This window comes from Anolis carolinensis, chromosome 4, assembly GCF_035594765.1.
Source record: "Anolis carolinensis isolate JA03-04 chromosome 4, rAnoCar3.1.pri, whole genome shotgun sequence".
NCBI lineage: Eukaryota > Metazoa > Chordata > Lepidosauria > Squamata > Dactyloidae > Anolis > Anolis carolinensis.
Window position 1 is genome coordinate 134,246,206 of NC_085844.1, and position 22,317 is coordinate 134,268,522.

A 22,317-nucleotide genomic window follows, 5' to 3' on the forward strand; every position below is an offset into this window, starting at 1 on the left:
TGTGTCACATAGTCCAATAAAAGGCATTATCAGAAAGGTGGCATATCACAGACCTCCAGCCTGGCGCTGTCTGCGCTAGCTTTGCACATGAACATGAGTCTTAGAGAAAGTGGAAGAGCACCAGGTGCAGAGGGCTGCCTCCACTCTGCAAGAATGTTTAACTGGCTGCAAAGAAACAGCAAAGCAGAGGGCAGGGATGAGCATAATGCTACAAAGCAAATCTCTGACAGAGTGCTGACATGCTTGTCTGTGTATGTTTGTGCATTCATACAATGTGGGTGTGTGCCCACATGCTATCCCTCTCACATATGCCATGTTCAGTTACTGACATATTCTTATCCAAGCTGCTATAACATACCCACCAACATTTCACAGCCAAAATCTGGGACACATGCGGGAAGCAACATCGGAGTGGGGCAGGCAGGAGAGTGTGACCAGGCAACAAGATGGCAAAGGTTATCAATGCGGAAGAACGTGCAAAACTGCTATTTGAGACAGAGAAGACCTAGAATTTATTAAGAGTTTAGGAAAGACTGGAAAAAGGAAAACAAGCAAATGGCACTATTGAGAAGAGCAAGCCTTTTCCCTCTCCTCTTTTTGCAGAGATAACAAAGTGCAAATTACTCTTCCACTTTGAATTCAGTTTACAGCAATTAAAGCAGGGGAGTCAAACTCATTTCCTCCAAGGGCCTTTTGGTTGCCTTCAAAGGTCCATTTGTGAAGAACAGAACATTTGTATTTTGGTCAATGACCAGCATTAAACAAAATAGTACCATATGAGTGAAACATACTTTTAGGTATTAGATATAACTTTTAAAAGGTGAGTTTAAAAAACAGTGCTCTGTTGGTCAGAGCAGACCTCCAGTTAGAATGCTCAAGGGCCAGGGCTTCCTAGTTCTCAGTGTCTATGCCACCATTTTTAAGGTTAGCTTTAAGCCCATCTTTAAATCTCTTTTGCCGTCCACCAACATTTCGCTTTTCATTCTTCTAGAAAGACACTCTCTCACAACTAGGTTCCTGCTGTGATCAGAACTCAAAGGATCCAGCCAGCTCTTGACAGCGGGGGAAGCACCAGCACAGGGAGTGTCCAGACTTTGCGTGCCACATAAAACGAATGTGGTGGCCAAATTTGGACTGTGGGCCTTGAATGTGACATGCAAATTAATGGAAGCTGAGAATGGAAGGGAAAAGTGGGAAGGCGAGAAAGAACTTGAGGCATTTTCAAAGCAGCTGAGAAAGTGGAGCAGCAGAGAATGAATGAAAACTTACTCTGACAAACCGTGTATGCTATAGATATAACAATGTGTACACCTACTTAGGTGTGTGCCTTGGACACCTCTGTACCTAGAATTTCCATAACAAAAATTATACTTTTTTAAAAAAGTAATTTTATTACATAGAATAGGAAATTATTTATTTATTTATTTATTTACAGTATTTATATTCCGCCCTTCTCACCCCGAAGGGGACTCAGGGCGGATCACATTATAACACACATAAGGCAAACATTCAATGCCCATAAACACATCAAACAGAGACTGAGAGACACACGCAGAGGCAAGTTAACCTTCTTCTGAGGGGATGTTCGATTCTGGCCACAGGGGGGAGCAGCTGCTTCATCATCCACACTGACGGCACTTCCTCATTCCAGGTCGTAAATTAGTTAAGCTTGCCTCCCCACTTTATAAGTGGTACCTTATCTCCTACTTGATAGATGCAACTATCTTTCGGGTTGCTAGGTCAGCAACGAGCAGGGGCTATTTTATATTTTTAATTGACGGGTGCTCACCCCGCCACGGGCTGGCCTCGAACTCATGACCTCATGGTCAGAGTGATTTAAGGCAGCTGCTCAACAGCTGCGCCACACCCCGGCTCTCTTAAATTAGTTAAGAGAGAATCCAAACAGCTAACTGGAAATAAAATAACGGTAAGGGGGCAAGGAATTTGCTATTTTTCCTCCCTTTTCTTTCTTTTTTGCAAATCACAGCCCCATGAATGTTGGTTTTTTTGTCAAGAAAGTTTTTTTTGTTTTTATCCCTCTTGGAGAATTACATTAGTGCTCTCAGTCAAAAGAACATAGTTTGAAAACCATCTTTAAAAGAACCTACCACCTCCTGAATTGTATGTGCACATGAAAGAAATTATTCTTTCATCATTAATAATATCAGATATGCTAACCAATCAGATGTCTCTGACAGTCATACAATCAACTTATTCACAGCATCTTATATAAGGATGCAGGCACTAACTGTAGGGGGAATTGCATTAGCAGAAGCCTCAAGTTATGTTCTGAGTGCTGAGAAACACAGATGCAGTTGTGACCTAGAAAAAAATCAAAGAAAAAAGTGCACCTTGAAATGTTGGGGTTTTGCTTTTGAAAATGACACAGATAACAGTACAAAATGGTATCTGTGTCACTCATTTCAATGTTTTTGTGAACACCAATGGATATATGCTATTGAATCCAGCAGAACTGGGAAACATATCACGAGTATTCCTTCAATAATTGTAGCTGCAATGGGTGTGCACAGTACCTGGCCACATTTCTCTTTCTCTGCAAAGGTCCATTACATATGTATGGCACATTATTCTCAAAAACGAGATGAGAACTAAGTATCATGAGGACTAAGATTCATTTCAATTACTGCTTCCTCTGATATATATATTCTGACTTGGAAAAAATAGTGTTATAAAGTAGGCATTTTTATAGTTGCATCGAGAGCCACATGTTAACCATGTTTTAAGTAATCTAAATCTGCAATTAGAACAGCAAAACTCTTAATAATTCTCTCCAATGAGGACATTTGGCAAGCAGCAAGGAGCAGGTTTTTTTTGGCTCTCCCTGCATAAGTAGAATACCAGCCATTATTTTCTCTGACCTTTCTCAGAGCTTGATACTAACCTTCACAAACACCACCAGCCTATCTCGTATAGGGATTTTCAAGAGAAATGGTCCAAGATTTATTTTGTTTGGCAACAATATTCTGTTTAATAGACAACGTTCTGAAGACAGAACTTGTAGAGCAGTGGTTCTCAACCTGTGGGTCCCCAGATGTTTTGGCCTACACATTTCAGAAATCCCTGCCAGTTTACCAGCTGTTAGGATTTCTGGGAGTTGAAGGCCAAAACATCTGGGGACCCACATGTTGAGAGCCACTGCTGTAGAGAAACTTCGTTCCCAAAGTAGAAAATGCAACACAATTAATGTGACAAAATAGTCTACAACAGAATGAGCAGCAGAATGGCATTAATGCTTTGGTATATTATGAAAACTAGGTACTTGGTGACGCCCAAGATTCATTTTCTTGACATCATACCACCACTCCACTCCCTACAATAACAGACTGGCTCTTTGCCCATCTCTGCTTTTTTCCATAATGAAGATGCTGAGAAGGAAAACCTATAAAGGACAAGGTTAGACCCAACATGTGCAAACAGAAGGGGCCTTCTCTGCACGATTTAAAACAACGAGGCCAGGTGAATGTTAATGTTCAGTTAATGGTCAGTTAATACATACACAGCAGCCTTCACTGGCATTTTTTTCACTTGTCCTATTAACCCTTGCCCAGTTCATTATTCTTCTCTGCATAAATCTAAGGTGCACATTTTTTAAAAAATTACACCAATTTTCGGGTGATTTTCCACCTGCAAAATAGTCAAATACATCCAACAGCAGGTGGAAGTTCTCTCACCCATTTGAGCTCCTGATCCCGCAAAGACACTAAGAAAAAGTTGAAAATTGATCAGAATGCTGGGCATAGAAATGTTTTTTTCAGCACTCGTAAAATAGAACAGTGTGGCTTATTTAGGGGATGTAGTAGGAGTAAATGGGTCTATCCCAGCCTCAATGTGAGGTTAGTTAATAGTGCTGGATACTAGTTGAGTGGTGGCACCCCCCCCTCCCCAAACATTCATGAACAATGCAAAGACTCCAAGCAAGAAATATGATTTTTCTTTATTTTTAAAAAAACATTTTCAATGGTTTCAAAGTTTCCAAATGTTGAAGTTGCTAGAGGCTCCAAAAGGACCTAGCATCAACTGTACCCCAAAACTCTATAAAATCCAACCCTTTAATAAATGTATAAAATTGATGATTTGTGTGTAACTTGTATTACTTGTATACTGTATCAGTTCTTAAATATATCAAATGTATCTAGAAGGCAGCTACCTCCCTGTGCCCTCAGTTTGCGTAATCTCTTGAGAAAAGAGATCAGGGCCAGGGTCCCTCCAGCTATTTCCAAAGTCAGAAAAGATCAGGACATTTGTGTGTGTGTTTGTTTGTGTGTGTGCGTGTGTGTGTGTGTGTGTGTGTGTGTGTGTGTGTGTGTGTGTGCAAGCAGGGGTGGTTCAACTGCGAGGCAAACTAGGGAGTTGCCTGTGGCACCATCCTGTAGGGGGCGCCGTTGAGGGAACTCCTGCCTCCGCCACCACGCCTGCCTCTGCAAGGAAGGCATTTGCTGCTTTGCAGACCAGAGAAGCGGCACTTCTCTGCTTTCCAAAGCGGCGAACACCATCCTGGCGAGAAGGAAGGCGTTTGCCGCTTTGCAGAGCAGAGAAAGGCCGCTTCTCTGCTCCCCAAAGCGGCGAACGCCTTCCTTTTTGCCCCTTCCTTGAGGCCAGATCTCTGGGCTGCCTGGCCATGTTCCAGAAGCATTCTCTTCTGACGTTTCACCTATATCTGTGGCAGGCATCCTCAGAGGTTCTGAGATCTGTTGGAAGCTAGGTAAGTGGGGTTTATATATCTGTGGAGGTCCAGGGTGGGAGAAAGAACTCTTTTCTCTTTGAAGCAAGTGTGAATGTTGCAGTTTGCCAGCTTGATTAGCATTAAGGTGCCTTGCAGCTGCAAAGCCTGGCTGTTGCTACCTGGCGGCATCCTTGGTTGGGAGGTGTTAGCTGGCCCTGATTGTTTCCTGTCTGGATTTCCCCTATTTTCAGAGTGTTGTTCTTTATTTAGGCTTTTCCTTAATCCCTCCTTATTATCCAACATTTTTGTTTATCCAACACTTTTATTTTTCAGTGATTGGTTTGGGGGTGGGGCACCAAAATTCTGTTCGCCTATACTTGAAAATTACCTTGGGCCGACCCTGTGTGCAAGCCAAATGATCCCCTTTGTCACCCAGATGAGCTCAGGATGTTTGTCCATTTCACTGAGGCTAAGAGCTTGCCTCTCCCGTGGAAGAGAAGGCTCAACAAACACAAATTCATTAATTTCCTGAATAGTCAGCCAAGCTCCTGATTGTCTGAAACAGTTGCTATTTCTTTTTTTGAGATTTGCACCTTTGTTTCACATGGAAATGGAGACAAGTTAATCAAGTAATAATCTGCATACCCATGTCACCACCTCCCCCAGTTTTATGCCCTCCCAGGAGGCGTCTCTGTAATGGATTGGACCTTCAAATAGTTCAACCACCAGTTGATCTCCTTCCCACCACTGAGATCTCCTCCTTCAACCTATGACGTCAGGGGATCCTCTGGCCAATTTTTGTGTGAATCCAAACTAACCCTGTTTTTCAACCATTCAGGAGAGGGAACAGGAAATCTGAATAGCTGTCAGAACTGCATAAAATGTCTGGTGTTTTTCAGTGGATGTGTGCTTGTACCTTTTGAAGCATATTGCTTGTACTTGCATTCTAACTGGCCAGTTGTAATAAACCTCTGTAGCTTCAACCCAAAGCACCTGTCTTCAATCTGGGCTGATCTGCTTTATCTGTGGTCCTAGCTGAAATCCCTTCGTACTGATAATCAGATTTTCAACTCACATTCTACACAATACTAGTTTTTGGTTCACATCTTTTAATTTTTCAATTCTGCTGGCCTCCTGCATGTCCAAAGGAGAAGACACAAGGGAGAATGTGAGGGCATGTGTGCATGTGCTCATGCATGCATTTAGGTGCTGTTACTGTGTATATGGTAGGGCAGCTGACAAAGCTGTAATACTCTGCAGGTTTAAGGTCTCAGTTATTGGAATCGATTTTCTAACTTCATGTTAAAGTGTTTGTGTGATCTGACTTGCCAGCTGCCCCTTGCTGCAGCTGGGCACTCTCTCACATTATCTCTATAATGGGCTTCTTTTGACCTTGTGGTAAGCAATGATGAACTTCATCATGCTTCATAATGTGCTGAAGTAAACACAGGCGCAAGAGCAATGTCACTCCACCAAACATCACCTGGAGCTGCTGAGACAAAAGACAGGGCTGCTGACCGGTACTGAGTGCCAGTTACCATCAAAAGATACAGGTACAGGGTTTGGGCATTCACCAGTTGAGGCAATTGCATCAAAGCCCATGGGATGTGGGGCTCTATCTTAGCAGTAAGGATTAGTGTTATGATCTCACTCATTTTGAATGTAGAGAATGCAGAAAAATCAATGCTTTCTGCAGCTATTAACGGGACTAGAAATAAAGATTTTAGTCCTACAACAAAGGTTGTTGTGACTTCCTTTGCATTATTTTCAGTATTGTTTCTTCATTTCTTCAGGGGGGTGGAAATTGAGTCTTTGCATCTATCAGCTCTCTTGTGAAAAGGCAGCACTGGAAACAATTCAGCATTTCCAGACTGAGCATTTTCTATAACAATTACAAGTCACAGTGTGGCTATACTGCTTTCCCCATTCCTTAACAGAATTTCAGTTGGTGGGGAGAAGCTAGGGAGGGGAGAACAGATGAAGAAAGTTTATGAGTGGAGGATATCATTGCCTGAAGCCCCTATATATTTTGTTGAATGAAGCAGAGCAATGGCATGATAAAAGACTCTTCCAGCACTGCTTGCTAGGTTTTTACATTATGCTTCTTTTCAGACATCCAAGATAAATTTGAGGGAGTTGGCAAGCACACAAGAGAGTGCTGAACTTTAAATACAGCAACTGTTCACCCCTAAGCACATATAGGATGTGTTTGAAGCATCGCTCCAAGGTTCTTCCTTAGCTCCTCCTTCCAACCAGTAACATCTTCCAATCATTTCAAAATTTCCCAATGCCTTCCTTATTGTTACTTTTCCTTAGACGCTCCTCTGGACTACTGAAAAGAAGTGAGAAGTATCATAACAGGCAGTCTTTCTTATGACCATTTGGTAACTCTTCATGTCCACATTTGATGCAAAATAGTCTTCGTTTCTTTTGAAAAGTTATAAACATTGTAGGAACCTTAGTAAATCATAACTTATGAAAATATAGGCAACTTAGTCAATCAGCACACACATCTCTTGTATCTGCTCCAGGGTACAACCTTCTTTCTTAAAGGAATTGTGTTCTGAAAGCTTTAACAAAACTGTAAGACATATTTATTTTCCCCTCCTCCCCCTCTACTCCAGGCAGTGAGAAGAAGGAATGGACAAGGTATCCAGCATAAATACCACAAGTAGAACTATGCAGTTCCTTCGGATGGCTGTTGTGTTGGTGGCGTATCTTGTAACTATTTATTATTTCTCTTGATATGTCCAAAGTTTTTTTCATGTCAGGAGCAATTTGAGAAACTGCAACAGCCTCAGTTTAGTGATTGTCATTTCTTGAGAGAGTCCAGGCTTGATTTGTTCTAGCAACCATTTATTATCTTCTGAGCAGTCCTGGGTATATGCTTCATCTCCTACAAAGCAAGAGTGGTAGGGGGAATTTCTAACTCAGGGCCCTTGTACAGTGCTGTATAATCCAGATTATGAAAGCAGATAATTCACATTATCTGCTTTGAAGTGGATTATACGAGTCCGTGCTGCCATATAATCCAGTTCAAATCAGACAATATTGGTTTTATGTGGCAATGTAGAAGGGGGCTCAGGTGACATCTCTTTATTGGAGTCTCTTACGATATCATATTGTCTTATTAAATCAAATAGGGCATGTATATGAGAATAAATCAAGTTTGTTCATTCATTTCGATTACCTCAATTCTACGGGTTTTATGTTTTGTAAAAACCCTACATGTAAAAACCCCTTTCCATACAAGTAACAGCATGTGGAGAGGTAACAGGGCCAAGCACATTTTCTGCATACTTTCTGTGCCACCATGTCAATTCAGGGAGGTGAGGTCTATAGGTTGGGCAAAGTTTGAACTAAGGAAAGCAGGCAAATGTACATAGGCAGTGCAAGGCCAAAATACTTGGTACTTAGCATGGATCAACAAACAACACCCTCTCTCAAAACCAGGTGCGTAGAATTTAAAGACAGCCAAGTTATTTTGACATTTGAGCCAGAAAATCTTTCATCACCTCTCAATATCCTGGCAAGAGAAATACAATATGAAAAAAAATTAGTAATTAGCAGTTTCTCTGTCCTGTTTTCTTTCTCCATGTATTTAGATGATTGCAGCTGCTTTTGTAACAAGCTTTTATTTGAATTTTATTGTTGTTAGCCATTTCCAAGGCCCAAATCTACAATGAGTGTTTAGGCATTGAGGCCATTTGCGCAGACACACACATACCAGCAATTATCTTTCTTCGCTGGGGGAGTGAAACCTTCTATTCCCTTTAGCATTTTTGAGGGACAGGGCATTTGGAAACTGCTTTGCTAAAAATATGTCAGGAAAAAAACATGATCCTCTTTTATTTTGTGTAAATAGTGCATAGAAAAACTAGGTATTTTATTGCAGAAAACATTTTACATACTAAACATTTATCAATCCTAATTAGGGCTGATGGAGTTCTATGCCAAAAACATCTAAAGCCACCACTTCCCGCCCATGATCTGATTCATTCCCATCCCATATATACTGGGTTTTTAAACATTTTAATCTATACAGGTTTTAATAATTTGTTCAGCCCCAGTGTTGGTGAAAAGAGTGGAATATGAATGAATAAAATAATAATCATTATAACCACTATCACCACACCTCCGCAATGTCGATAAATAAATGTGGCTAGAAATAAATCTGGGGAAAGCAGGGTGGAGATTAAAAAGCAACAATAAAGTTTGGAGAGTAATTGTGTTTTCACTAAATGCTGGGGCCATATACTGTTGACCCCGGGTATAAACTAACCAGAGGAAATGCAGATCAGATGTCGAATGGGAAGTGTGTCTCCCACTATCTGACAAGCCTCCAACTAAAGACCTCATGATAAAGGCCCATGGATTTGTCAAGCATCGTGGTGACTCTATGGACTCCCAGCATGGCCGGCATCATGCAAATTTGATTACTCTTCATTCCATAGGGAAAGCATCACTGCCTTGCCCCCCCCCCCCCCCAATTGCTGGTAAGATAGCACAGGAAGGCAAATCGGCCTGTCTGATGAGGTAGTAAGATGTCCTGAGAATGATAATCAAATCATTAAAGAAGAAGATGCACAAGTAGTCATTATAATCCACAATCAGCTGTAAGTGACTTTGCTTTAATAATAATAATAATAATAATAATAATAATAATAATAATAATAAACTTTATTTATACCCTGCCACCATCTCCCCGCGGGGACTCGGGGTGGCTCACATTGTTACAAAAGTAACAACACAAATACATTTAGGCTTTGATCACACCCTCCATTATTAGTAGAATATTCCTACATCCATTGTTTTACAGTCAAGAATTCTATAGAATTGTAGAACTATAGGGCTGTCATTCCAATGCAGCAAAGTAAGATTAGAGGGCAGATAAGAATGCATCAGAAAGAAAAGTTTCCTGTCATCTATTATTCCAAATTGTAGCCCCTCCACTTCCATCCTCCAAAGTCATGCATGAGTGAACAGGCAGTGATGCTGCTAGCTGAGACCTTGATTCATGCATGGCCAGGCCTTACTTTCCCCACATATTACACATATTGCACTTCTGCTGCCGCAGTGCAGCACTTACTTAAGCCAACAGCAAGCAAGTTCCAGTCAGAACAGTAAGGACCTCATCAGACAGACAGGGGGAAAGTGGAGGGAACAGTCTGACACTCTTCCCTACCATCTTTCCCCATCTTCTCCCCACTTTCCCTCACATTCTGCTTGGAGTCAGGCAACACTTGACTCCTGAAAATGGGCTCTTCCAAGCTCTGCAGAAACGGAGCCTCATGAATTCCCACCAGAAGTGCCCTCATGTCATGTGATCAGGGCCGGTCCAACATGGAGGCCAATTACGCCCCCGCTTGGAGCGCATGGTCCCTGGGGGCACCGTCGAAGCACCCCCCCGGCGGAGACCATCGGCTCGCTCGCCGCTGAACAGGAAGGCCTCACCCGGCGGCGAGTGAGCTCTCCAGGAAGGCCTAGCTTTTCTCGGGAGACCTCGTGAGGTCTCGCGAGGTCTCCCAAGAAGAGCCTGGCCTTCCTCGTTTGGCCATTTGATGAGCGATGGTCCCCGGCAGCACCGCCGGGGACCATCACTTGCCAAACGGCCGAACGAGGAAGGCCAGGCTCCAGGAAGGCCTAGCTGTTCTAGGGAGACCTCGTGAGACCTTGCGAGGTCTCCCTGGAAGAGCTAGGCCTTCCTGGAGCCTGGCCTTTCTCTTTTGGCCATTCTCCAGCTCTCAGCCTCAGGTATTGGTTTGTGTGTGGGGGGTGCCAAATTTGGGGGGGCACCAAGATTTGGTTCGCCTACCCCCCAAAATTACCTAGGGCCGCCTCTGCATGTGATGGCCTCCATGGGACTCCTGTGGGGCTTTGTTTTCTAAGCGCATGGTTTCAGAGCCCAGAGCCCATGGAGTCCTTAGTGATCGTCACTAGCAAAGTGAATTGAGCGCACTATATAGATAAAGATTCAGCTGCCAGTCCTAGAAGCCTCTGAACATGAAATGATGGTGTGGAAGAAGTAGAATGTCTTGAGCCTGCTCTGTACCTCACTGCAACTTGGTACATGTCATTCTGACATAATGCCTCATCTTCACAATGGAGTCTTTCCACAGGTTTGTAAACAGAATGGGATGTTTGTAAACACACTCCATGAAATGGAAGGGTTGCACTTACAACAATTGTGCTGCTGGTAGTACTGTTGGAAGATAGGATCTTCTGTCATTTCAGAGAGTGAGTAACAGCTTCTAATGAGAGATAGTGGCACTGCAAAAAGGAAATATTTCATCTCTCATTGGGCAGCTGGAACAGGTCATTGGTAGCTATTCATTGTGTCATTACTGGCTGGATACTGTTTAAGATGTGGAAAGCTAAGTGCTCTGGCCTTTCATTGTGTCATTACTGACCAGATACTGTTTAAGATGCAGAAAGCTAGGTGCTGTGCCCTACTTTCCTTTTTCATGAACATATTATAAATGAACTCCATGGGAGAGAGTTCTGGATGGGATGAATACAGAGGGATAGTGTCCTGGATATGGCTTGAAAACCATATGGAGTGTTTACAACAGATGTAATGGTGTATGTGTTGATGTGATGCATCCTACTGATACTCTTGAACTGCTGGGAACACAGCTATTCTGCCAAGGTTTAAGCATTGCTATAGATGCCCACTAAAATTACAGGGCACAGTAAGTATTTTGTATTGCTTCTTATAGAAGTTGCTTGTATAAGGAACATGGATGGTAGTTATTCCACATCTTGTCGAAAACCACCATCATCTAATTTTTTTGGCTGCATTTCAACAAGTTCAACAGAAACACTTTAAAGGGAAGGAAACACGAATGTTAAATATCACTCTGTTGGCATTGTTTTATTGCTATTGATGTTTTACTGGTATAATTGTTTTATAGTCGTGTTACTGATATTGATTGTTTTATCAGGCTAGGCCCCATGTAAGCCGCCCCGAGTCCCTTCGGGGAGATGGGGTGGGGTATAAAAATAAAGTTGTTGTTGTTATTATTATTATTATTATTATTGACAACTCAAAAATTTAGGTTTGTGCATGTACATATATACATGTACATTTGTGTAGAACTGCAAACATTAGTAAGGCACCATTATTTCTTTCTAGAATTGATCAAGCCAACTGGGTCCATTAAGGATGGTGAGTCTGTTTCTGTTGCCCCAGTATGATCCAGCTCAAGTCAGTTACATGCAAAATCTTTCTTCTGTACTCTGCTATATGAACACTACTTCTTCTTAGGGGTGGAAAATTCTTATTGGCCTGAATACGTAAGGCAGTATTTTGTCAGAAGTTCATCCATGGAATCAATTGCAACTGCCAGTGCCCAGCCCTGGAATTTATTATGGAAGATACTGATGCATCTTGTAGACATATCTCACAAATGGCAACCCAGGCTCTAACAACCAAGGGCTTAACAGCTCATTCTACCAATGTGTAAGGGGAAATCAATTCAAATACATACTCCTGTTAAAGCAAGGACTATAACCGATTTTTTTGGTCTAATTTTATGTGACTAGATCATCTCTTCAGCTATAAGAATGGAATGAATTCCATTGTTTAATATGAAGTCTGAAGTCAGGAGCTGGGGTCTGGCCCCAAGCAAATGATGTACTACTGAAAAAGAGTCTTCAGGCATGGTACAGACTGTCCTTTCCTCACGAGAGCACTCTCAGCAATTCCAGGAAAAAGGAGCAAGAATGTGGAACATTTGGCCCACTGTAGCTACTGATTTACAAATGAAACATATCCTCATGTTTATCACCTAAAAGAACACTGAGCCAAATGAAGGATGGCCGTCCTTCCTTCCAAATCTGTTTTTAAACAGGCAAATAAATTGAGAAGCAGTCAGCTTCAAGAAACCGTAATATAGGGGTTTCTTTCCCATTTTCTTTCACGACGTTTATCTAAGATTGTATCCCAAGTTGCTTTTCACTTTTTGGGAATTTGAGTCAGTTTCATCAGACCCACTGCATGAAATGAAAGAATTCCCTTTCCTCTACACCAGACATTTCCAAACGTTTCATGCTGATGAGACACCATTTTTAAAGATGCATCATTTTGCAACACAGTTATTCAGTTCTACTAGCAAACCGGAGGTTAAACCAACCCCTTATAAGAGATACGGACACATACATACATTGTAATAACAAAATTTATGGGGACACAATGTATCTCAAGAAAACGTTTCAATTATTGTCAAGGACAGAACGCCACGAGATTCAAAGTAACAGAGTTTATTAGGTTACAGAACTCAAAACAAGCCCGTAAAACACAAGGGCCAGGCAGTATTTGCCTCTAGGAGCAAAAAAGGGGCAAAATAAATGTTCAAAAGATAAACCGGATTAAACCGGAGTTTAATCCGGGTAAAAAACAAACTGCTTGCTTCAGCCTGAATATAAACAAAACGAGAGCCAAGAACAAAAGATACAAAGAATGCAGCTAATTGGCAGCAGATTCCTCTCTGCTGCCAACACAGTGTTTACAGTAACTTGCGTCGCTCCCACACACACACAGCAGACAGGATTTTCCAGCACGAACAATCAGCCAGGGAATGCAACAGTAGAGTAGACCAGTTCCGTTCCGTAGTTCAAAGCCAGAAGCAGACGTTTGTAGTTTTCCCAAGTCCAAGAAGGGGATGAAGCCAAGCCGTGGTCAGTTCAGTCCGGGTATTCAAAGCAGGAGATGGCGTTCGTCAGGAAGACGACGGAAGGTCAAGCTAATAAGAGTAAGCACAGGTTTGCACAAACAAATGCCCACACAATTCCTCCCGCCGTCTGACCCTGGATTCCAAACAACTTACGTCTCAGCACAGGAAAGCACACGAGTCTTCAGGAAAGCGTCCCACACACACAGATCCCAAGCGTTTGCCCAGATTACCTTGCCCAACGCAATTTGCAATTGCTCCCAAGCCCCATTTTATGCCAGTTACAAATCTTCATCACTGTCAGCTGTCCTCCTTAACCCGGGCGTTTCCTCATCGCTTTCCTCGTCAGAGCTGGAACACCTCTGACTACGCCCAGCAGCATCTCCAGCTGTGGATCCCGTCCCATCCCTCCAGCTAAGCCATGGATCTGATCCTGAAGGTCCCCATTCATCTTCTGCCCCATCATGGCCAGTGGCACCCAATTCCTCCCTTACCCGAGTCCAATCCATCTCATCCTCCTCCGAGCTAACCTGCCCCTCCTCCATTCTCTCCGTAAACCCCTCGAAAGACTCTTCATCAGATGGTGCTGCAAATATGTCTCGCAGTCTTTTTCTCTCTCGCTCCTCGAGAGTATCTGACTCTCGAGGAGTCTTACGCCCACGCCTGTCAGTAACAGAGCCACGAGGCTCAATCATAACACTATCCCCTCTCACAAAGGCCTCCTCCCCCGATGGTGGAGAAGTGGCAGTGATACCCTCTGCTATAGCACCACAATGACTAGAGGTATCAAGTTTCAACAGCGAACGATGAAAGACTGGATGGACCTTTAAACTAGACGGTAAACGCAAACGAAACGCAACGGAAGAAATCTTTTTAACGATAGGAAAGGGACCCAAAAACCGAGGCGCAAACTTTCCCCCAGCCTGCTTAATATATTTGGAAGATAACCACACCAAATCCCCTTCTTCCAACTCCTCCCCTGCCTGCCTGTGGCGGTCAGCCTGAGTCTTCTGCGTTGCCTTAGCTTCCAACAGTAAGCGACGGGCAACATCGTGCAATGCAGCCATTTCCGTAGAGCGGTACACAGGGTCCGAAGAGACCACATTGGTCGACGGCGCCACACCTCCCCGTGGGTGAAAACCATAAGTAAGCTCAAATGGCGTATGCTGACTAGACGTGTGCACCGCATTGTTGTAAGCAAATTCCGCCACCGGTAACCACTTTACCCAAGCCGTGGGTTGATCTAAACAAAAACAACGCAAATACTGCTCTAAGAGCCCATTAACCCGTTCCGACTGTCCATCCGTTTGCGGATGGAAGGCTGAAGACACGTTTAACTTAGTCCCCAAACACTCATGGAAGTGTTTCCAAAAGCGTGACACAAATTGCGGAGCCCTATCTGAAATAATCACCTCGGGTGCTCCGTGCAAACGATAGATGTGCTTTGTAAATAGTAAGGCCAACGTAGGGGCCGCCGGAATGGTTGAACAAGGAATAAAATGAGCCAGTTTACTAAATAAATCCACCACCACCCAAATACAAGTATAACCCCCAGACTTAGGCAAATCTGAAATAAAATCCATGGAAATTATTTGCCATGGCCTCTCCGGAACAGGTAAAGACGATAACAACCCTCTAGGGCGCCCAACAGGCGTCTTACTCTGCTGACAAACGGCGCAGCTGTCACAAAAGCGCAGAATGTCTTGCCGCATCTTTGGCCACCAGTAGCTCCTGGTGATAAGCTGTACGGTCTTGAACCTGCCAAAGTGCCCAGCCATGGGTTCGTCATGGTGGGCTCTAATCACCTCCAACCTGAGGGCCCCCACTGGTACGTAAACCTGCCCCCTACGCACCAATACCCCGTCTTGATCCTGGAGATGCGGCAGTATGGTACGGTTACCTGCAGAGAGCAGCATCAGTTGCTCCTGAGTCCACACATCATCCTTCTGAGCCTCAAGGATCTGGTCATGTAACCCAAGCTCATTATCTACAACACACAGAGAGGCAGTAGGCAAGATGGTCTGACATACTACCTGCTCATTGGTCTTAAATTCCGGCTTGCGGGATAAAGCATCGGCCCGCAAGTTTGCCTTCCCCTCCACGAACTGCACCTTGAAGTTAAACCTGGAGAAAAACAAAGCCCAGCGGATTTGACGCTGGTTTAACTTCATTGCTGTTTGCAAGTGCTCTAAGTTCTTGTGATCAGACCTGACCACGATCTGGTGCCGTGCCCCTTCAAGCCAGTGCCGCCACACCTCAAACGCCACCTTAATCGCCAACAACTCCTTCTCCCATATGGTATAGTTCTGCTCGAAGGGTGTTAGTTGCCGCGAGTAAAATCCACAGGGACGCAAGGTCCCTGAGGAATCCTTCTGAGACAATACAGCCCCCAACGCGTAGCTAGAAGCGTCCGCTTCTACCACGAACGGTTTGTCAACATCAGGATGGGTTAGTATGTTGTCCGATTGAAAACTAGACTTAAGTCGTAGAAACGCCTCGTGAGCTTCCCGCCCCCACACAAATGGCTGTTTCTTGCGCAGAAGCTGCGTCAAAGGTACCGTGAGCTTTGCAAAGTTCGGAATAAATTCCCGGTAGTAATTAGCGAAACCTAAGAACCTTTGTACATCCTTCTTAGTCTTTAGCTCTTGCCATGAGTTGACGGCGTCAACCTTATGTGGGTCCATCTTAAGTTCCCTACCTGACACTACATGACCTAGGAACTCCACTTCAGGCACATGAAAGACGCACTTGGAAGCCTTGGCGAAGAGCCCATTAGCCCGCAGACGGTGCAGAACCTGCTTGACATGTTGACGGTGTTCTTTCTCGTCCTTAGAAAAAATCAAGATATCATCCAAATAAATCACTAAAAATTGGTCAATTAGGTCCCTAAACACATCGTTCATGAACCTCTGGAAGACCGCGGGAGCATTACAAAGCCCAAAAGGCATGACTCGGAACTCGTGGCATCCGAAGCACGTATTAAATGCCGTCTTCCACTCATCCCCTTCCCGTATACGGATTAAGTTATAGGCCCCCCGCAGGTCAAGCTTGGTAAAGACCTTAGCCCCTTGCACCCTTGATAACAGTTCCGAGATTAAGGGTAGTGGGTACCTATCCCGAATGGTGTATTTGTTTAGGATCCGATAGTCGCAGACCAGCCTAAGTTCCCCAGTCTTTTTGGCTACAAAGAATACTGGTGCCGCAGTTGGAGAACTAGATGGGCGAATAAACCCCTTGGCTAAATTTTCATCTAGAAACTCCCGCAAAGCTTGCCTTTCCGGTACAGTCAAGGCATATAGCCTCCCTGCTGGCAATTTCGCACCTTCTGCCAACTTGATGGCGCAATCATAAGGCCTGTGCGGTGGTAATTTGTCCGCATCCCTTTTACAAAATACATCAGAGAACTCCCCATACTCAGCAGGCACTCCTTCCATATCAGAGTGAGTAACATTTAGAGTGCAACAATCCTGCCTCTTTAAGATCACCTTACGTGTAGCCCAATCTACTTGTGGGTTTACTACAGCTAGCCAATCCATCCCCAGGATCACATCATATCTAGGCAAGCTTGTAATATCCCACACAAACGTTCCCGTTACTCCCTGCACCTCCCACGTTACTGCTGAGGTTTCATGGTTAACCACCCCAGTCTCCAGCAGTCTCCCATCTGCTCCTTCCACCCACACGTCGCATGCCTTGCGCACTCTAGGAATGCCATGCTTCTTAGCAAACTCAATATCTACATAAGAGACCGTAGCCCCTGAGTCCAGCAGTGCCAAAGTAGAAACAAGTTCCCTTCCCCCAACAGATAATGTAATGGGTACGAAAACATGCTTCCTCCCCTCAGTTGACTGCTTGAGGAGCCCTAGTGCGTTGGACTCACGTCGCACTAGGGCTGGCCTTTTCCCGAAAGCTGGGAAGGTTTCACATTACAGTTTTTGGCAAAATGCCCAGCATTCCCACAGTACAAACACAAGCCCAGCTGCCTCCTACGGCTCTTTTCCTCGGTAGACAGCTTTTTAAAGACCCCAAGCTCCATAGGCTCTTCCCCCATCACCACAGGTGCCCTGGTTACATGCATAGATGGCGCACACATTGCTTTTGAGTGTTTACGAGCCTCGAACCTTGCGTCTAAGCGCAGCACCTTGGCAACTAAGGCGTCCCAACTTTCAGCCGGCTCCAAGCGTGCTAATTCATCCTGGAGCATATCACTTAACCCAGCAGTAAATAAAAGCATGAATGCATTTTCCCCCCAATCCAGCTGGTGGCGATACATGTTAAACTTATTTAAGTAATCCAGAACAGTCCCCTTTCCCTGTTTTAACCGATACAAAGCCCACCCAGCATTCTCTGTGCGGAGAGGATCCCCAAAAGTATCAGTTAACAACTTTTTGAAATCATTCAAATTGTCCTTGACTGGGACATTGCCCAAAATTAAATTAGTGGCCCATTGTCCTGCGGGACCGGTCAACAAACTCAAAATAAAGGCCACCTTACTAGTGTCTGTAGGAAAAGCATGAACGCTGAGCTGAGAAAAATAAAGCTCCACTTGTGCCAAAAAAGTTGGCAACTTGCACCTGGTTCCGTCAAAGCGTTCAGGAGTCAAAACATGTCCTTTCACAGCAAAAGCTGTTTGGCTTACGGTAAAAGCCGTTTGCAGTTGGTCAAACTTGGCCCTTAATTCATCCATCGTCTTCCTGACGGGTTTATTGCTGCAATAAACTTTTTATGGGCGTTGGGCAATCTGTCAAGGACAGAACGCCACGAGATTCAAAGTAACAGAGTTTATTAGGTTACAGAACTCAAAACAAGCCCGTAAAACACAAGGGCCAGGCAGTATTTGCCTCTAGGAGCAAAAAAGGGGCAAAATAAATGTTCAAAAGATAAACCGGATTAAACCGGAGTTTAATCCGGGTAAAAAACAAACTGCTTGCTTCAGCCTGAATATAAACAAAACGAGAGCCAAGAACAAAAGATACAAAGAATGCAGCTAATTGGCAGCAGATTCCTCTCTGCTGCCAACACAGTGTTTACAGTAACTTGCGTCGCTCCCACACACACACACAGCAGACAGGATTTTCCAGCACGAACAATCAGCCAGGGAATGCAACAGTAGAGTAGACCAGTTCCGTTCCGTAGTTCAAAGCCAGAAGCAGACGTTTGTAGTTTTCCCAAGTCCAAGAAGGGGATGAAGCCAAGCCGTGGTCAGTTCAGTCCGGGTATTCAAAGCAGGAGATGGCGTTCGTCAGGAAGACGACGGAAGGTCAAGCTAATAAGAGTAAGCACAGGTTTGCACAAACAAATGCCCACACAATTCCTCCCGCCGTCTGACCCTGGATTCCAAACAACTTACGTCTCAGCACAGGAAAGCACACGAGTCTTCAGGAAAGCGTCCCACACACACAGATCCCAAGCGTTTGCCCAGATTACCTTGCCCAACGCAATTTGCAATTGCTCCCAAGCCCCATTTTATGCCAGTTACAAATCTTCATCACTGTCAGCTGTCCTCCTTAACCCGGGCGTTTCCTCATCGCTTTCCTCGTCAGAGCTGGAACACCTCTGACTACGCCCAGCAGCATCTCCAGCTGTGGATCCCGTCCCATCCCTCCAGCTAAGCCATGGATCTGATCCTGAAGGTCCCCATTCATCTTCTGCCCCATCATGGCCAGTGGCACCCAATTCCTCCCTTACCCGAGTCCAATCCATCTCATCCTCCTCCGAGCTAACCTGCCCCTCCTCCATTCTCTCCGTAAACCCCTCGAAAGACTCTTCATCAGATGGTGCTGCAAATATGTCTCGCAGTCTTTTTCTCTCTCGCTCCTCGAGAGTATCTGACTCTCGAGGAGTCTTACGCCCACGCCTGTCAGTAACAGAGCCACGAGGCTCAATCATAACAATTATAATTATAAAAATATATGATTTGAAAGATAACATAGATTTCCAAGATATCTGATATTTCTCAGATATCAGATATTTCTCAGACTGTGTGTTGTGACACACAAATCTGTCACAACACACAGTCCGGAACGCTCTGCTTTACACCTTGTTACTGGTCAGCACCTTCTAGAAATCAGAGGATTGCACCCAGGGCCGGCCGGAGATAAATTTATATGTAAAGCGAGGGGGGAAATTGCGCCCCCCCCCACCGGCGCCGCGGGAGGCGTGGCCATGTGCCGCGGGAGGCACATGGCCACGCCTACCGCGGCGCCGGCGGGCCCCGCCTCCTGCTCCCTGGCCCCGCCTCTCACGTAGCGTGGGAGGCGGGGTCACGGCGAGCAGCGCGGGAGGCGGGGCCAGGGCTGGCCCCGCCTCCCGCGCAGCTCACCCCGACCCTGCCTCTCACCCAGCGTGAGAGGCGGGGCCGGGGCGCACAGGCCGGGAGGCAGGGCTCCGCCCAGACGGGGCCTTGCCTCCCGCCCCGCGCGGCCTGGGCTTTTCCAGGCAGGCCGACTGCACTGGAGGTCCCTGCAGGCCGCGATCGCGGCCTGCAGGGACCTTCGGTGCAGTCGGCCCGCCTGGTAAAGGCCAGACGGGCGAGGCTGAGCTGCGTGGGAGGCAGGGCCAACCCTGGCCCCGCCTCCCACGCAGCTCACCCCGACCCCGCCTCTCACGCAACGTGAGAGGCGGGGCCGGGGCGCACAGGCCGGGAGGCAGGGCTCCGCCCAGACGGGGCCTTGCCTCCCGCCCCGCGCGGCCTGGGCTTTTCCAGGCAGGCCGACTGCACTGGAGGTCCCTGCAGGCCGCGATCGCGGCCTGCAGGGACCTTCGGTGCAGTCTGCCCGCCTGGAAAAGGCCAGACGGGCAAGGTTGAGCTGCGCGGGAGGCGGGGCCAACCCTGGCCCCGCCTCCCACGCAGCTCACCCCGACCCCGCCTCTCACACAACGTGAGAGGCGGGGCCAGGGCGCACAGGCCGGCCATCCAGGGCCATCCCAGCCGGCCATGAGCTCGCTCGTCACCGAACAGGCCTTCCTGTTCGCCGGCGAGTGAGCTCATGGTCCCCGCTGGGAGGGGGGAAGCCTGACGGCGCCCCCCGGGCCCTGCGCCCGAGGCGGCCGCTGACGCGGCCGCCTAGTAACAACCGGCCCTGATTGCACCAACCAATTTTGGGGTCTTCTAGATTGTCATGGCTGCTATTTTGAGAGATTGGAATTGATGTAGCATTATTGAAGGATTATCATTTGGCCATTGGGGGTGTTGTCTTCTGCTTCAGCCAGCTTGATTTGGGTGTACATGGAACCTGGGGAGTTAGGCCTGGATCTCAAGGGCTGCATTAGATCCTTCCCTCTAGACCAGTGGGTCTCAAGCAAGGGTCCCCAGATGTTTTTGGCCTTCAACTCCCAGAAATCCTACCAGCTGGTAAACTGGCTGGGATTTCTGAGAGTTGTAGGCCAAAAACATCTGGGGACCCCAGGTTGAGAACCACTGCTCTATACACATGCATCCTACTGATCATCCTGCTGTACTAGCAATTTCAACTTTCAGTAGCTACTTATTTTAAAGTAGAGAGTGAGAATCATAGCCATCATTATCCACAGTGGCAATAAAAAGAATAGCAAAAGAGCCTAGAACATACATAATAATTTCTTTTCTTCTAATATGGACTTTTGTCCCAGTATTTTGCAGGATTAAAAAAAAATCTCTTTGGTCAGAGACAATCGTGAGATGAGCGCATTTCCATAAATCATGGGCAATAATGCCTTTATAGCCTGTCTTCAGTATGATTAATCAGTCACATAACTTCCCAGATTATTATTTCAATGTGTGTATTTTTAGTGAATAATGATTATACTGCATTCCACAGGTCCACGTGAGTCAAATATCACTGTGTGGCTTATTTAATCCATCCACCCATCCATTTTGCCAATCTGACAATGATGTTCCCAATGCATGTATTCACATCTCCTGCTACTCTTCAGGCCTTGAAATTGTTAAATTCTTTCTGTGAAGCAATCTAGCCTAGATTTAATAAGGTTCACCAGAAACCTTGAATTTCAATGTGCACATAATTTCATAAGTGGTACATATAGGAGGGATCTGACGAGTGGAGGGATCTGAAGAGGCACCCAGTGAGCCTTGGCTTGTGAGCATCTTTCCAAACAACTCATTACCTCCCTCCCTTCCTCCCTCCTTCTGTTCCTTCTTCCCCTGTCTCCACCAGCTTGTGTACTTGTTGAGTGCATGTTTTGGGGTCTCTCCATCTGTTTTTTTTTTTTTACCTACTTCTCTCTGCTTTCAGATATGCCTGTAATTACATAGCAGCCAAGGCAGCCAGCTGCACACCCAGCCAAAGCCGCTTGCTTAAGCCGCTTCCAGATCCCCATTGTTCTCCTGCTTTATCCACGAATGTGTTTCACAATACATGTGGCATGAGCTGCTGCTATTAATCCCTAGCAGCGCTCAGGCTGGGGATTGCAGCTTCCTCCCACCCTCCTCCTATCCCCATCACAACGTTTTTCGTACACAGAGTGTGCAAGGTAAGTAAATGACTGCAAATTCCCACTGTGGCTACAAGAAGCACTTGAATATTGTGGAAAGATGTCATTCTGCAATCCCATATTCCTCGATTAGGTGCTGGGACCACCTTTCAACTCGCACTCTCCCTGCTTTTGTTCTCTTTGCATATAACTCTTGTTCCCATGTGTCTTTAAGATGTTCTCAAGTTGACTTGAGAAACTGCAAGTCGCTTCTGATGTGAGAGAATTGGACGTCTGCAAGGATGTTACCCAGGGGATTCCCGGATGTTTTGATGTTTTTGCAATCCTTGTGGGAGGCTTCTCTCATGTCCTCGCATGGAGCTAGAGCTGAGAGAGGGAGCTCATCCATGTACTCCCCAGGTTGGATTCGAACCGGCAACCCAACCTTCAAGTCATCAGTCCTGCCGGCACACGGGTTTAACCCACTGGGCCACCAGGGCTCCTGCTTTAACATGATGCCCATCGGAATACTCCTAGAGAGTGCAGTTA

General features: G+C 45.6%; 1 long non-coding RNA gene across 1 annotated transcript in view; it reads right to left on the bottom strand.

The window, feature by feature from the left end:
* Nucleotides 1-22,317, bottom strand: part of LOC134298267 (uncharacterized) — a 141,396-nt gene that overhangs the window by 58,870 nt on the left and 60,209 nt on the right. The window lies entirely within an intron of this gene.